This window comes from Lissotriton vulgaris, chromosome 1_1 (assembly GCF_964263255.1).
Source record: "Lissotriton vulgaris chromosome 1_1, aLisVul1.2, whole genome shotgun sequence".
NCBI classification, from domain to species: Eukaryota; Metazoa; Chordata; class Amphibia; order Caudata; family Salamandridae; genus Lissotriton; species Lissotriton vulgaris.
The window spans coordinates 1,370,468,140-1,370,480,674 of record NC_141685.1 but is presented as its reverse complement, the minus strand read 5'-3'; the positions used below and the strand labels follow the sequence as shown (position 1 = coordinate 1,370,480,674).

Below are 12,535 nucleotides of genomic sequence, written 5' to 3'. Positions count from 1 at the left end.
GTTGTTGTGGCCGAGTGGTTAAGGCGATGGACTAGAAATCCATTGGGGTCTCCCCGCGCAGGTTCGAATCCTGCCGACAACGCGAATCTTTTTAACATCGGCTACAATTTCAGAAGTTAACCTTTAGTATTTCTTCCATGTCAGTTTTATAAATAGGTGGCTTATTTTGGTGTCACTATTGCCATATCACATATTTATTATCGCTCCCCCTTTCATATCTTTGCTATAACTCTCGTCCTTCATTAGCGCTGGTGCAAACGCTTCAAATTATTATACCCTGGCTCTCTCGGTCATACCTGTGCATGCACTTGAAACTTACTTTACCAATAAAAGAAGCAAATAGAGAAATAAAATAAAAGTGCTAGCTGGATTAGGCAAACACACTTCATAAAACTGCATTTTCTTTTCTATTCTCCCCCGTGTTACAAGCTTAACTGCTCCCTGTGTAATTTCTCCTAACCTGCTGTTCCTGGAAGAGAATTTCATCTACAAGCTCTTTCTGTGTTTTTTCCTAGTCTTTTCTTTCCCTTTTCTTAGATTTGTAACTGTTCCTTTACGTGCTCTACTGAGGCGCCATTAATCTCATTTGAGCTCCTTGTACCTGCTGCTGTTTTCTCCACACCTCATACTGTCTTTTCCCTCTTTCTCTCTTTCTCTGCGGTTGGTGGCTACTTTCCAAAGCGTCTGATGCCCCAATGTTCCTTCGTCTTGTTGTCAGACGTGAATTTGAAAAGCAAGAAAATTAACAAGCCTTTACCACTCACACATGGCAGAAGTTTATACTTTAATTCAATGAGCTAAGAAAAGTGTGTTGTGGGGCCCCTACGAGCCATGGTGCTTGCTTCATCATAATTAGGCATGCAGTCATTAGCCACAGCTCTGATTATGGGTCACTGAGGTCAGTTTCAATAATTCCTCAAAAACCTAACCATGCAGTCCCCCCTAACTGTGTAGTTATCTTGCTTTACTGCTGTTTGTGTGATTAGCTGGGAGGAGCTCACAGCAGCATCCTCCCAATAAAAGTGTAGATGGACCGTTCCTTAACTCTTTCTTGCTTCACATACAGATGGCTTGAGAAGGTACAGGGGAGATGCAGGTCTAATAAACAGAATAGAATATCTGCGCCAGGTTTGTTTCTCTGCATTGGTGTCCCATCACAGGCCCACAAGTGTATGTGTGATCTTTGACTCCTGCCAGTTCACAAGCAGGCGGCCAGGAAACGGTTTCAGCCTATCAACCACTGAGGAGATAAAGCCTTTGTATAAGGAATGAGGAAGCAATGAACACATTCAGCCTATCACAGGAGTAGCCCTGAGTGTTCCGAATTATAATTTCTTCATGTCACTGTACGTTATTGAGCCCAAGTAGCTCGCCGTGATCGTATAGTGGTTAGTACTCTGCGTTGTGGCCGCAGCAACCTCGGTTTGAATCTGAGTCACGGCATTGTGGTTGGCAATGTCACGGCAGTTGGGTTTTTCCTTTACAGAATTCCCAAATGTACCAGTTGTTTTTGTAAAATGTCTATTAAAAACAGATCCTTTTCAATATTTAAACGATCTAACGACAAATTATTTAAACACACATGATTATAAGATGTAGGTATACTGTACTTACTGACATAAATTATCGTTCTTGAACATATTTGCGGTAAGGGGAGCGGAGCTCTCCCCCAGGCCAATCAGAATGCAGATGAATGCAGTTGCAGTTGAGTGACCTGTGTTGTGGCTGTCTACAGGGAATGCACATATGTAGCTGTCCCGCAGCCCAATCCAGACGTCAATCGAAGACAGGTTTCAATGCAAATAGAGCAGTAAGTGCAGAGAAATGCTCACTCTCTAAAAATGGCATTTATACAATAGTAAGATTAAATCCAACCTCACCAGTAGATAGGATTTATCAATAAATAAATAAAGCTTCTCCTCTCTGATATGGAATTACCCCCCAAAAAGTATAAGGGAATACCCAATGCTAACCTATGAGAGGGGCAGACCTCACAGTAGTGAAAAATGTAATAGACTGTTTGATACTACTAGGACATACAAACTACCACAGTACATGTCTTACCTTTTACTTACATAGCATGATGCCCCTAGGACTACCTAGGGCCTACCTTAGGGGTTACTGATATGTAATAAAATTGGAGTTTAAGGCTTGGCAAGTAGTTTAAAATGCCAAGTCGAAGTGGCAGTACACTGCAGCACAGGCACTGCAGTAGCAGGCTTGAGACAGGTTTGAAATGCTATTTCTTTGGGCGGCACAATCAGTCCCTGGGTATATGGTATACCACTTTACAAGGGGCTTTCAAGTAAATTAAATCTGTCAGTCAGGTATACTCCAATTATACACATGATTAGGGAAGAAGCACGTGCACTTCAGCACTGATTAGTAGCGATAAAGTGATCAGAGTCCTTAGGCCAACAAAAAGATACAGCAAAATGCGGAGGTGAAAAGCAATAAGGTGGGGTTGGGACCACCTTAAGAATGCAAGGTCTAACAAAAACGAACTAAGGATAACATGAGTAAAACATCAGGTTTCTCTACAGCATTTGGTGAGACAAGTGGGCCTTCTTTTATCTTCCATAAATGCAATCCTTCCTGGACCCCTTTATTATATAGCTCTTCAAGGAAAAAATATAAACACTTACAAAGGAGCCTCAAATACTCAAAGATGGTAGACTTCTGTAATATGGGCCATATACTAAAAGCAGCACGAAAACAGAGTGCAATAGGGTCCAAAAAACTTGAGTGACCCATGAGAGTATGCATGCAAGCCTATAGTATTCCAAACTAGAGATATACGCATGCAATTTTTGTTTTTAGGAGAGAATGTGCCTGCTGAAAAAAACATTATTTTTTAAAAGTGCATTGCAGAATATCAGGAATTTGCTGTGGGACACCTTGTAAACTTGCATACAGATTATGTGCTTACACCTTACAGTCAGTTGTTGTGGCCGAGTGGTTAAGGCGATGGACTAGAAATCCATTGGGGTCTCCCCGCGCAGGTTCGAATCCTGCCGACAACGAGAATCTTTTTAACATCGGCTACAATTTCAGAAGTTAACCTTTAGTATTTCTTCCATGTCAGTTTTATAAATAGGTGGCTTATTTTGGTGTCACTATTGCCATATCACATATTTATGATCGCTCCCCCTTTCATATCTTTGCTATAACTCTCGTCCTTCATTAGTGCTGGTGCAAACACTTCAAATTATTATACCCTGGCTCTCTCGGTCATACCTGTGCATGCACTTGAAACTTACTTTACCAATAAAAGAAGCAAATAGAGAAATAAAATAAAAGTGCTAGCTGGATTAGGCAAACACACTTCATAAAACTGCATTTTCTTTTCTATTCTCCCCCGTGTTACAAGCTTAACTGCTCCCTGTTTAATTTCTCTTAACCTGCTGTTCCTGGAAGAGAATTTCATCTACAAGCTCTTTCTGTTTTTTTTCCTAGTCTTTTCTTTCCCTTTTCTTAGATTTGTAACTGTTCCTTTACGTGCTCTATTTAGGCGCCATTAATCTCATTTGAGCTCCCTGTACCTGCTGCTGTTTTCTCCACACCTCATACTGCCTTTTCCCTCTTTCTCTCTTTCTCTGCGGTTGGTGGCTACTTTCCAAAGCGTCTGATGCCCCAATGTTCCTTCGTCTTGTTGTCAGGCGTGAATTTGAAAAGCAACAAAATTAACAAGCCTTTACCACTCACACATGGCAGAAGTTTATACTTTAATTCAATGAGCTAAGAAAAGTGTGTTGTGGGGCCCCTACGAGCCATGGTGCTTGCTTCATCATAATAAGCATGCAGTCATTAGCCACATCTCTGATTATGGGTCACTGAGGTCAGTTTCAATAATTCCTCAAAAACCTAACCATGCAGTCCCCCCTAACTGTGTAGTTATCTTGCTTTACTGCTGTTTGTGTGATTAGCTGGGAGGAGCTCAGCGCAGCATCCTCCCAATAAAAGAGTAGATGGACCGTTCCTTAACTCTTTCTTGCTTCACATACAGATGGCTTGAGGAGGTACAGGGGAGATGCAGGTCTAATAAACAGAATAGAATATCTGCGCCAGGTGTGTTTCTCTGCATAGGTGTCCCATCACAGGCCCACCAGTGTATGTGTGATCTTTGACTCCTGCCAGTTCACAAGCAGGCGGCCAGGAAACGGTTTCAGCCTATCAACCACTGAGGAGATAAAGCCTTTGTATAAGGAATGAGGAAGCAATGAACACATTCAGCCTATCACAGGAGTAGCCCTGAGTGTTCCGAATTATAATTTCTTCATGTCACTGTACGTTATTGAGCCCAAGTAGCTCGCCGTGATCGTATAGTGGTTAGTACTCTGCGTTGTGGCCGCAGCAACCTCGGTTCGAATCCAAAACACGGCATTGTGGTTGGCAATGTCACGGCAGTTGGGTTTTTCCTTTACAGAATTCCCAAATGTACCAGTTGTTTTTGTAAAATGTCTATTAAAAACAGATCCTTTTCAATATTTAAACGATCTAACGACAAATTTTTTAAACACACATGATTATAAGATGTAGGTATACTGTACTTACTGACATAAATTATCGTTCTTGAATATATTTGCGGTAAGGGGAGCGGAGCTCTCCCCCAGGCCAATCAGAATGCAGATGAATGCAGTTGCAGTTGAGTGACCTGTGTTGTGGCTGTCTACAGGGAATGCACATATGTAGCTGTCTCGCAGCCCAATCCAGACGTCAATTGAAGACAGGTTTTCATGCAAATAGAGCAGTAAGTGCAGAGAAATGCTCATTCTCTAAAAATGGCATTCATACAATAGTAAGATTAAATCCAACCTCACTAGTAGATAGGATTTATCAATAAATAAATAAAGCTTCTCCTCTCTGATATGGAATTACCCCCCAAAAAGTATAAGGGAATACCCAATGCTAACCTATGAGAGGGGCAGATCTCACAGTAGTGAAAAATGTAATAGACTGTTTGATACTAATAGGACATACAAACTACCACAGTACATGTCTTACCTTTTACTTACATAGCATGATGCCCCTAGGACTACCTAGGGCCTACCTTAGGGGTTACTGATATGTAATAAAATTGGAGTTTAAGGCTTGGCAAGTAGTTTTAAATGCCAAATCGAAGTGGCAGTACACTGCAGCACAGGCACTGCAGTAGCAGGCTTGAGACAGGTTTGAAATGCTATTTCTTTGGGCGGCACAATCAGTCCCTGGGTATATGGTATACCACTTTACAAGGGGCTTTCAAGTAAATTAAATCTGTCAGTCAGGTATACTCCAATTATACACATGATTAGGGAAGAAGCACGTGCACTTCAGCACTGATTAGTAGCGATAAAGTGATCAGAGTCCTAAGGCCAACAAAAAGATACAGCAAAATGCGGAGGTGAAAAGCAATAAGGTGGGGTTGGGACCACCTTAAGAATGCAAGGTCTAACAAAAACGAACTAAGGATAACATGAGTAAAACATCAGGTTTCTCTACAGCATTTGGTGAGACAAATGGGCCTTCTTTTATCTTCCATAAATGCAATATTTCCCGGACCCCTTTATTATATAGCTCTTCAAGGAAAAAATATAAAGCACTTACAAAGGAGCCTCAAATACTCAAAGATGGTAGACTTCTGTAATATGGGCCATATACTAAAAGCAGCACGAAAACAGAGTGCAATAGGGTCCAAAAAACTTGAGTGACCCATGAGAGTATGCATGCAAGCCTATAGTATTCCAAACTAGAGATAAACGCATGCAATTTTTGTTTTCAGGAGAGAATGTGCCTGCTGAAAAAAACATTATTTTTAAAAAGTGCATTGCAGAATATCAGGAATTTGCTGTGGGACACCTTGAAAACTTGCATACAGATTATGTGCACACGCCTTACAGTCAGTTGTTGTGGCCGAGTGGTTAAGGCGATGGACTAGAAATCCATTGGGGTCTCCCCGCGCAGGTTTGAATCCTGCCGACAACGAGAATCTTTTTAACATCGGCTACAATTTCAGAAGTTAACCTTTAGTTTTCCTTCCATGTCAGTTTTATAAATAGGTGGCTTATTTTGGTGTCACTATTGCCATATCACATATTTATTATTGCTCCCCCTTTCATATCTTTGCTATAACTCTCGTCCTTCATTAGCGCTGGTGCAAACGCTTCAAATTATTATACCCTGGCTCTCTCGGTGATACCTGTGCATGCCCTTGAAACTTACTTTACCAATAAAAGAAGCAAATAGAGAAATAAAATAAAAGTACTAGCTGAATTAGGCAAACACACTTCATAAAACTGCATTTTCTTTTCTATTCTCCCCGAGTTACAAGCTTAACTGCTCCCTGTGTAATTTCTCTTAACCTGCTGTTCCTGGAAGAGAATTTCATCTACAAGCTCTTTCTGTGTTTTTTCCTAGTCTTTTCTTTCCCTTTTCTTAGATTTGTAACTGTTCCTTTATGTGCTCTATTTAGGCGCCATTAATCTCATTTGAGCTCCTTGTACCTGCTGCTGTTTTCTCCACACCTCATACTGTCTTTTCCCTCTTTCTCTCTTTCTCTGCGGTTGGTGGCTACTTTCCAAAGTGTCTGATGCCCCATTGTTCCTTCGTCTTGTTGTCAGACGTGAATTTGAAAAGCAACAAAATTAACGAGCCTTTACCACTCACACATGGCAGAAGTTTATACTTTAATTCAATGAGCTAAGAAAAGTGTGTTGTGGGGCCCCTACGAGCCATGGTGCTTGCTTCATCATAATTAGGCATGCAGTCATTAGCCACAGCTCTGATTATGGGTCACTGAGGTCAGTTTCAATAATTCCTCAAAAACCTAACCATGCAGTCCCCCCTAACTGTGTAGTCATCTTGCTTTACTGCTGTTTGTGTGATTAGCTGAGAGGAGCTCACGGCAGCATCCTCCCAATAAAAGTGTAGATGAACCGTTCCTTAACTCTTTCTTGCTTCACATACAGATGGCTTGAGGAGGTACAGGGGAGATGCAGGTCTAATAAACAGAATAGAATATCTGCGCCAGGTGTGTTTCTCTGCATTGGTGTCCCATCACAGGCCCACCAGTGTATGTGTGATCTTTGACTCCTGCCAGTTCACAAGCAGGCGGCCAGGAAACGGTTTCAGCCTATCAACCACTGAGGAGATAAAGCCTTTGTATAAGGAATGAGGAAGCAATGAACACATTCAGCCTATCACAGGAGTAGCCCTGAGTGTTCCGAATTATAATTTCTTCATGTCACTGTATGTTATTGAGCCCAAGTAGCTCGCCGTGATCGTATAGTGGTTAGTAGTCTGCGTTGTGGCCGCAGCAACCTCGGTTCGAATCCGAGTCACGGCATTGTGGGTGGCAATGTCACGGCAGTTGGGTTTTTCCTTTACAGAATTCCCAAATGTACCAGTTGTTTTTGTAAAATGTCTATTAAAAACAGATCCTTTTCAATATTTAAACGATCTAACGACAAATTATTTAAACACACATGATTATAAGATGTAGGTATACTGTACTTACTGACATAAATTATCGTTCTTGAACATATTTGCGGTAAGGGGAGCGGACCTCTCCCCAGGCCAATCAGAATGCAGATGAATGCAGTTGCAGTTGAGTGACCTGTCTTGTGGCTGTCTACAGGGAATGCACATATGTAGCTGTCTCGCAGCCCAATCCAGACATCAATTGAAGACAGGTTTTGATGCAAATAGAGCAGTAAGTGCAGAGAAATGCTCACTCTCTAAAAATGGCATTTATACAATAGTAAGATTAAATCCAACCTCACCAGTAGATAGGATTTATCAATAAATAAATAAAGCTTCTCCTCTCTGATATGGAATTACCCCCCAAAAAGTATAAGGGAATACCCAATGCTAACCTATGAGAGGGGCAGACCTCACATTAGTGAAAAATGTAATAGACTGTTTGATACTACTAGGACATACAAACTACCACAGTACATGTCTTACCTTTTACTTACATAGCATGATGCCCCTAGGACTACCTAGGGCCTACCTTAGGGGTTACTGATATGTAATAAAATTGAAGTTTAAGGCTTGGCAAGTAGTTTTAAATGCCAAGTCGAAGTGGCAGTACACTGCAGCACAGACACTGCAGTAGCAGGCTTGAGACAGGTTTGAAATGCTATTTCTTTGGGCGGCACAATCAGTCCCTGGGTATATGGAATACCACTTTACAAGGGGCTTTCAAGTAAATTAAATCTGTCAGTCAGGTATACTCCAATTATACACATGATTAGGGACGAAGCACGTGCACTTCAGCACTGATTAGTAGCGATAAAAAGATCAGAGTCCTAAGGCCAACAAAAAGATACAGCAAAATGCGGAGGTGAAAAGCAATAAGGTGGGGTTGGGACCACCTTAAGAATGCAAGGTCTAACAAAAACGAACTAAGGATAACATGAGTAAAACATCAGGTTTCTCTACAGCATTTGGTGAGACAAGTGGGCCTTCTTTTATCTTCCATAAATGCAATCATTCCCGGACCCCTTTATTATATAGCTCTTCAAGGAAAAAATATAAAGCACTTACAAAGGAGCCTCAAATACTCAAAGATGGTAGACTTCTGTAATATGGGTCATATACTAAAAGCAGCACGAAAACAGAGTGCAATAGGGTCCAAAAACTTGAGTGACCCATGAGAGTATGCATGCAAGCCTATGGTATTCCAAACTAGAGATATACGCATGCAATTTTTGTTTTTAGGAGAGAATGTGCCTGCTGAAAAAAACATTATTTTTAAAAAGTGCATTGCAGAATATCAGGAATTTGCTGTGGGACACCTTGAAAACTTGCATACAGATTATGTGCACACACCTTACAGTCAGTTGTTGTGGCCGAGTGGTTAAGTCGATGGACTAAAAATCCAGTGGGGACTCCCCGCGCAGGTTCGAATCCTGCCGACAACGAGAATCTTTTTAACATCGGCTACAATTTCAGAAGTTAACCTTTAGTATTTCTTCCATGTCAGTTTTATAAATAGGTGGCTTATTTTGGTGTCACTATTGCCATATCACATATTTATTATCGCTCCCCCTTTCATATCTTTGCTATAACTCTCGTGCTTCATTAGCGCTGGTGCAAACGCTTCAAATTATTATACCCTGGCTCTCTCGGTCATACCTGTGCATGCACTTGAAACTTACTTTACCAATAAAAGAAGCAAATAGAGAAATAAAATAAAAGTGCTAGCTGGATTAGGCAAACGCACTTCATAAAACTGCATTTTCTTTTCTATTCTCCCCCGTCTTACAAGCTTAACTGCTCCCTGTGTAATTTCTCTTAACCTGCTGTTCCTGGAAGAGAATTTCATCTACAAGCTCTTTCTGTGTTTTTTCCTAGTCTTTTCTTTCCCTTTTCTTAGATTTGTAACTGTTTCTTTACGTGCTCTATTTAGGCGCCATTAATCTCATTTGAGCTCCTTCTACCTGCTGCTGTTTTCTCCACACCTCATACTGTCTTTTCCCTCTTTCTCTCTTTCTCTGCGGTTGGTGGCTACTTTCCAAAGCGTCTGATGCCCCAATGTTCCTTCGTCTTGTTGTCAGACGTGAATTTGAAAAGCAACAAAATTAACGAGCCTTTACCACTCACACATGGCAGAAGTTTATACTTTAATTCAATGAGCTAAGAAAAGTGTGTTGTGGGGCCCCTACGAGCCATGGTGCTTGCTTCATCATAATTAGGCATGCAGTCATTAGCCACAGCTCTGATTATGGGTCACTGAGGTCAGTTTCAATAATTCCTCAAAAACCTAACCATGCAGTCCCCCCTAACTGTGTAGTTATCTTGCTTTACTGCTGTTTGTGTGATTAGCTGGGAGGAGCTCACGGCAGCATCCTACCAATAAAAGTGTAGATGGACCGTTCCTTAACTCTTTCTTGCTTCACATACAGATGGCTTGAGGAGGTACAGGGGAGATGCAGGTCTAATAAACAGAATAGAATATCTGCGCCAGGTGTGTTTCTCTGCATTGGTGTCCCATCACAGGCCCACCAGTGTATGTGTGATCTTTGACTCCTGCCAGTTCACAAGCAGGCGGCCAGGAAACGGTTTCAGCCTATCAACCACTGAGGAGATAAAGCCTTTGTATAAGGAATGAGGAAGCAATGAACACATTCAGCCTATCACAGGAGTAGCCCTGAGTGTTCCGAATTATAATTTCTTCATGTCACTGTACGTTATTGAGCCCAAGTAGCTCGCCGTGATCGTATAGTGGTTAGTACTCTGCGCTGTGGCAGCAGCAACCTCGGTTCGAATCCGAGGCACGGCATTGTGGTTGGCAATGTCACGGCAGTTGGGTTTTTCCTTTACAGAATTCCCAAATGTACCAGTTGTTTTTGTAAAATGTCTATTAAAAACAGATCCTTTTCAATATTTAAATGATCTAACGACAAATTATTTAAACACACATGATTATAAGATGTAGGTATACTGTACTTACTGACATAAATTATCGTTCTTGAACATATTTGCGGTAAGGGGAGCGGACCTCTCCCCCAGGCCAATCAGAATGCAGATGAATGCAGTTGCAGTTGAGTGACCTGTGTTGTGGCTGTCTACAGGGAATGCACATATGTAGCTTTCTCGCAGCCCAATCCAAACGTCAATTGAAGACAGGTTTTCATGCAAATAGAGCAGTAAGTGCAGAGAAATGCTCACTCTCTAAAAATGGCATTTATACAATTGTAAGATTAAATACAACCTCACCAGTAGATAGGATTTATCAATAAATAAATAAAGCTTCTCCTCTCTGATATGGAATTACCCCCCAAAAAGTATAAGGGAATACCCAATGCTAACCTATGAGAGGGGCAGACCTCACAGTAGTGAAAAATGTAATAGACTGTTTGATACTACTAGGACATACAAACTACCACAGTACATGTCTTACCTTTTACTTGCATATCATGATGCCCCTAGGACTTCTTAGGGCCTACCTTAGGGGTTACTGATATGTAATAAAATTGGAGTTTAAGGCTTGGCAAGTAGTTTTAAATGCCAAGTCGAAGTGGCAGTACACTGCAGCACAGGCACTGCAGTAGCAGGCTTGAGACAGGTTTGAAATGCTATTTCTTTGGGCGGCACAATCAGTCCCTGGGTATATGGTATACCACTTTACAAGGGGCTTTCAAGTAAATTAAATCTGTCAGTCAGGTATACTCCAATTATGCACATGATTAGGGAAGAAGCACGTGCACTTCAGCACTGATTAGTAGCGATAAAGTGATCAGAGTCCTAAGGCCAACAAAAAGATACAGCAAAATGCGGAGGTGAAAAGCAATAAGGTGGGGTTGGGACCACCTTAAGAATGCAAGGTCTAACAAAAACGAACTAAGGATAACATGAGTAAAACATCAGGTTTCTCTACAGCATTTGGTGAGACAAATGGGCCTTCTTTTATCTTCCATAAATGCAATCTTTCCCGGACCCCTTTATTATATAGCTCTTCAAGGAAAAAATATAAAGCACTTACAAAGGAGCCTCAAATACTCAAAGATGGTAGACTTCTGTACTATGGGCCATATACTAAAAGCAGCACGAAAACAGAGTGCAATAGGGTCCAAAAAACTTGAGTGACCCATGAGAGTATGCATGCAAGCCTATGGTATTCCAAACTAGAGATATACGCATGCAATTTTTGTTTTTAGGAGAGAATGTGCCTGCTGAAAAAAACATTATTTTTAAAAAGTGCATTGCAGAATATCAGGAATTTGCTGTGGGACACCTTGAAAACTTGCATACAGATTATGTGCACACGGCTTACAGTCAGTTGTTGTGGCCGAGTGGTTAAGGCGATGGACTAGAAATCCATTGGGGTCTCCCCGCGCAGGTTCGAATCCTGCCTACAACGAGAATCTTTTTAACATCGGCTACAATTTCAGAAGTTAACCTTTAGTTTTTCTTCCATGTCAGTTTTATAAATAGGTGGCTTATTTTGGTGTCACTATTGCCATATCACATATTTATTATCGCTCCCCCTTTCATATCTTTGCTATAACTCTCGTCCTTCATTAGCGCTGGTGCAAACGCTTCAAATTATTATACCCTGGCTCTCTCGGTCATACCTGTGCATGCACTTGAAACTTACTTTACCAATAAAAGAAGCAAATAGAGAAATAAAATAAAAGTGCTAGCTGGATTAGGCAAACACACTTCATAAAACTGTATTTTCTTTTCTATTCTCCCCGTGTTACAAGCTTAACTGCTCCCTGTGTAATTTCTCTTAACCTGCTGTTCCTGGAAGAGAATTTCATCTACAAGCTCTTTCTGTGTTTTTTCCTAGTCTTTTCTTTCCCTTTTCTTAGATTTGTAACTGTTCCTTTATGTGCTCTATGTAGGCGCCATTAATCTCATTTGAGCTCCTTGTACCTGCTGCTGTTTTCTCCACACCTCATACTGTCTTTTCCCTCTTTCTCTCTTTCTCTGCGGTTGGTGGCTACTTTCCAAAGCGTCTGATGCCCCAATGTTCCTTCGTCTTGTTGTCAGACGTGAATTTGAAAAGCAACAAAATTAACAAGCCTTTACCACTCACACATGGCAG

At 41.2% G+C, this 12,535-nt stretch overlaps 5 non-coding genes across 5 annotated transcripts; all 5 read left to right on the top strand.

The window, feature by feature from the left end:
- Positions 1–82, top strand: TRNAS-AGA (transfer RNA serine (anticodon AGA)). Its single transcript has one exon. It is a non-coding gene; the product is annotated as a tRNA-Ser (tRNA).
- Positions 83–2,941: 2,859 nt separating this feature from the next.
- TRNAS-AGA (transfer RNA serine (anticodon AGA)) lies at positions 2,942–3,023 on the top strand. The gene has a single exon. It is a non-coding gene; the product is annotated as a tRNA-Ser (tRNA).
- Positions 3,024–5,882: 2,859 nt separating this feature from the next.
- Positions 5,883–5,964, top strand: TRNAS-AGA (transfer RNA serine (anticodon AGA)). Its single transcript has one exon. It is a non-coding gene; the product is annotated as a tRNA-Ser (tRNA).
- Positions 5,965–8,821: 2,857 nt separating this feature from the next.
- Positions 8,822–8,903, top strand: TRNAF-AAA (transfer RNA phenylalanine (anticodon AAA)). The gene has a single exon. It is a non-coding gene; the product is annotated as a tRNA-Phe (tRNA).
- Positions 8,904–11,763: 2,860 nt separating this feature from the next.
- On the top strand, positions 11,764–11,845 carry TRNAS-AGA (transfer RNA serine (anticodon AGA)). The gene has a single exon. It is a non-coding gene; the product is annotated as a tRNA-Ser (tRNA).
- Positions 11,846–12,535: the final 690 nt, after the last annotated feature.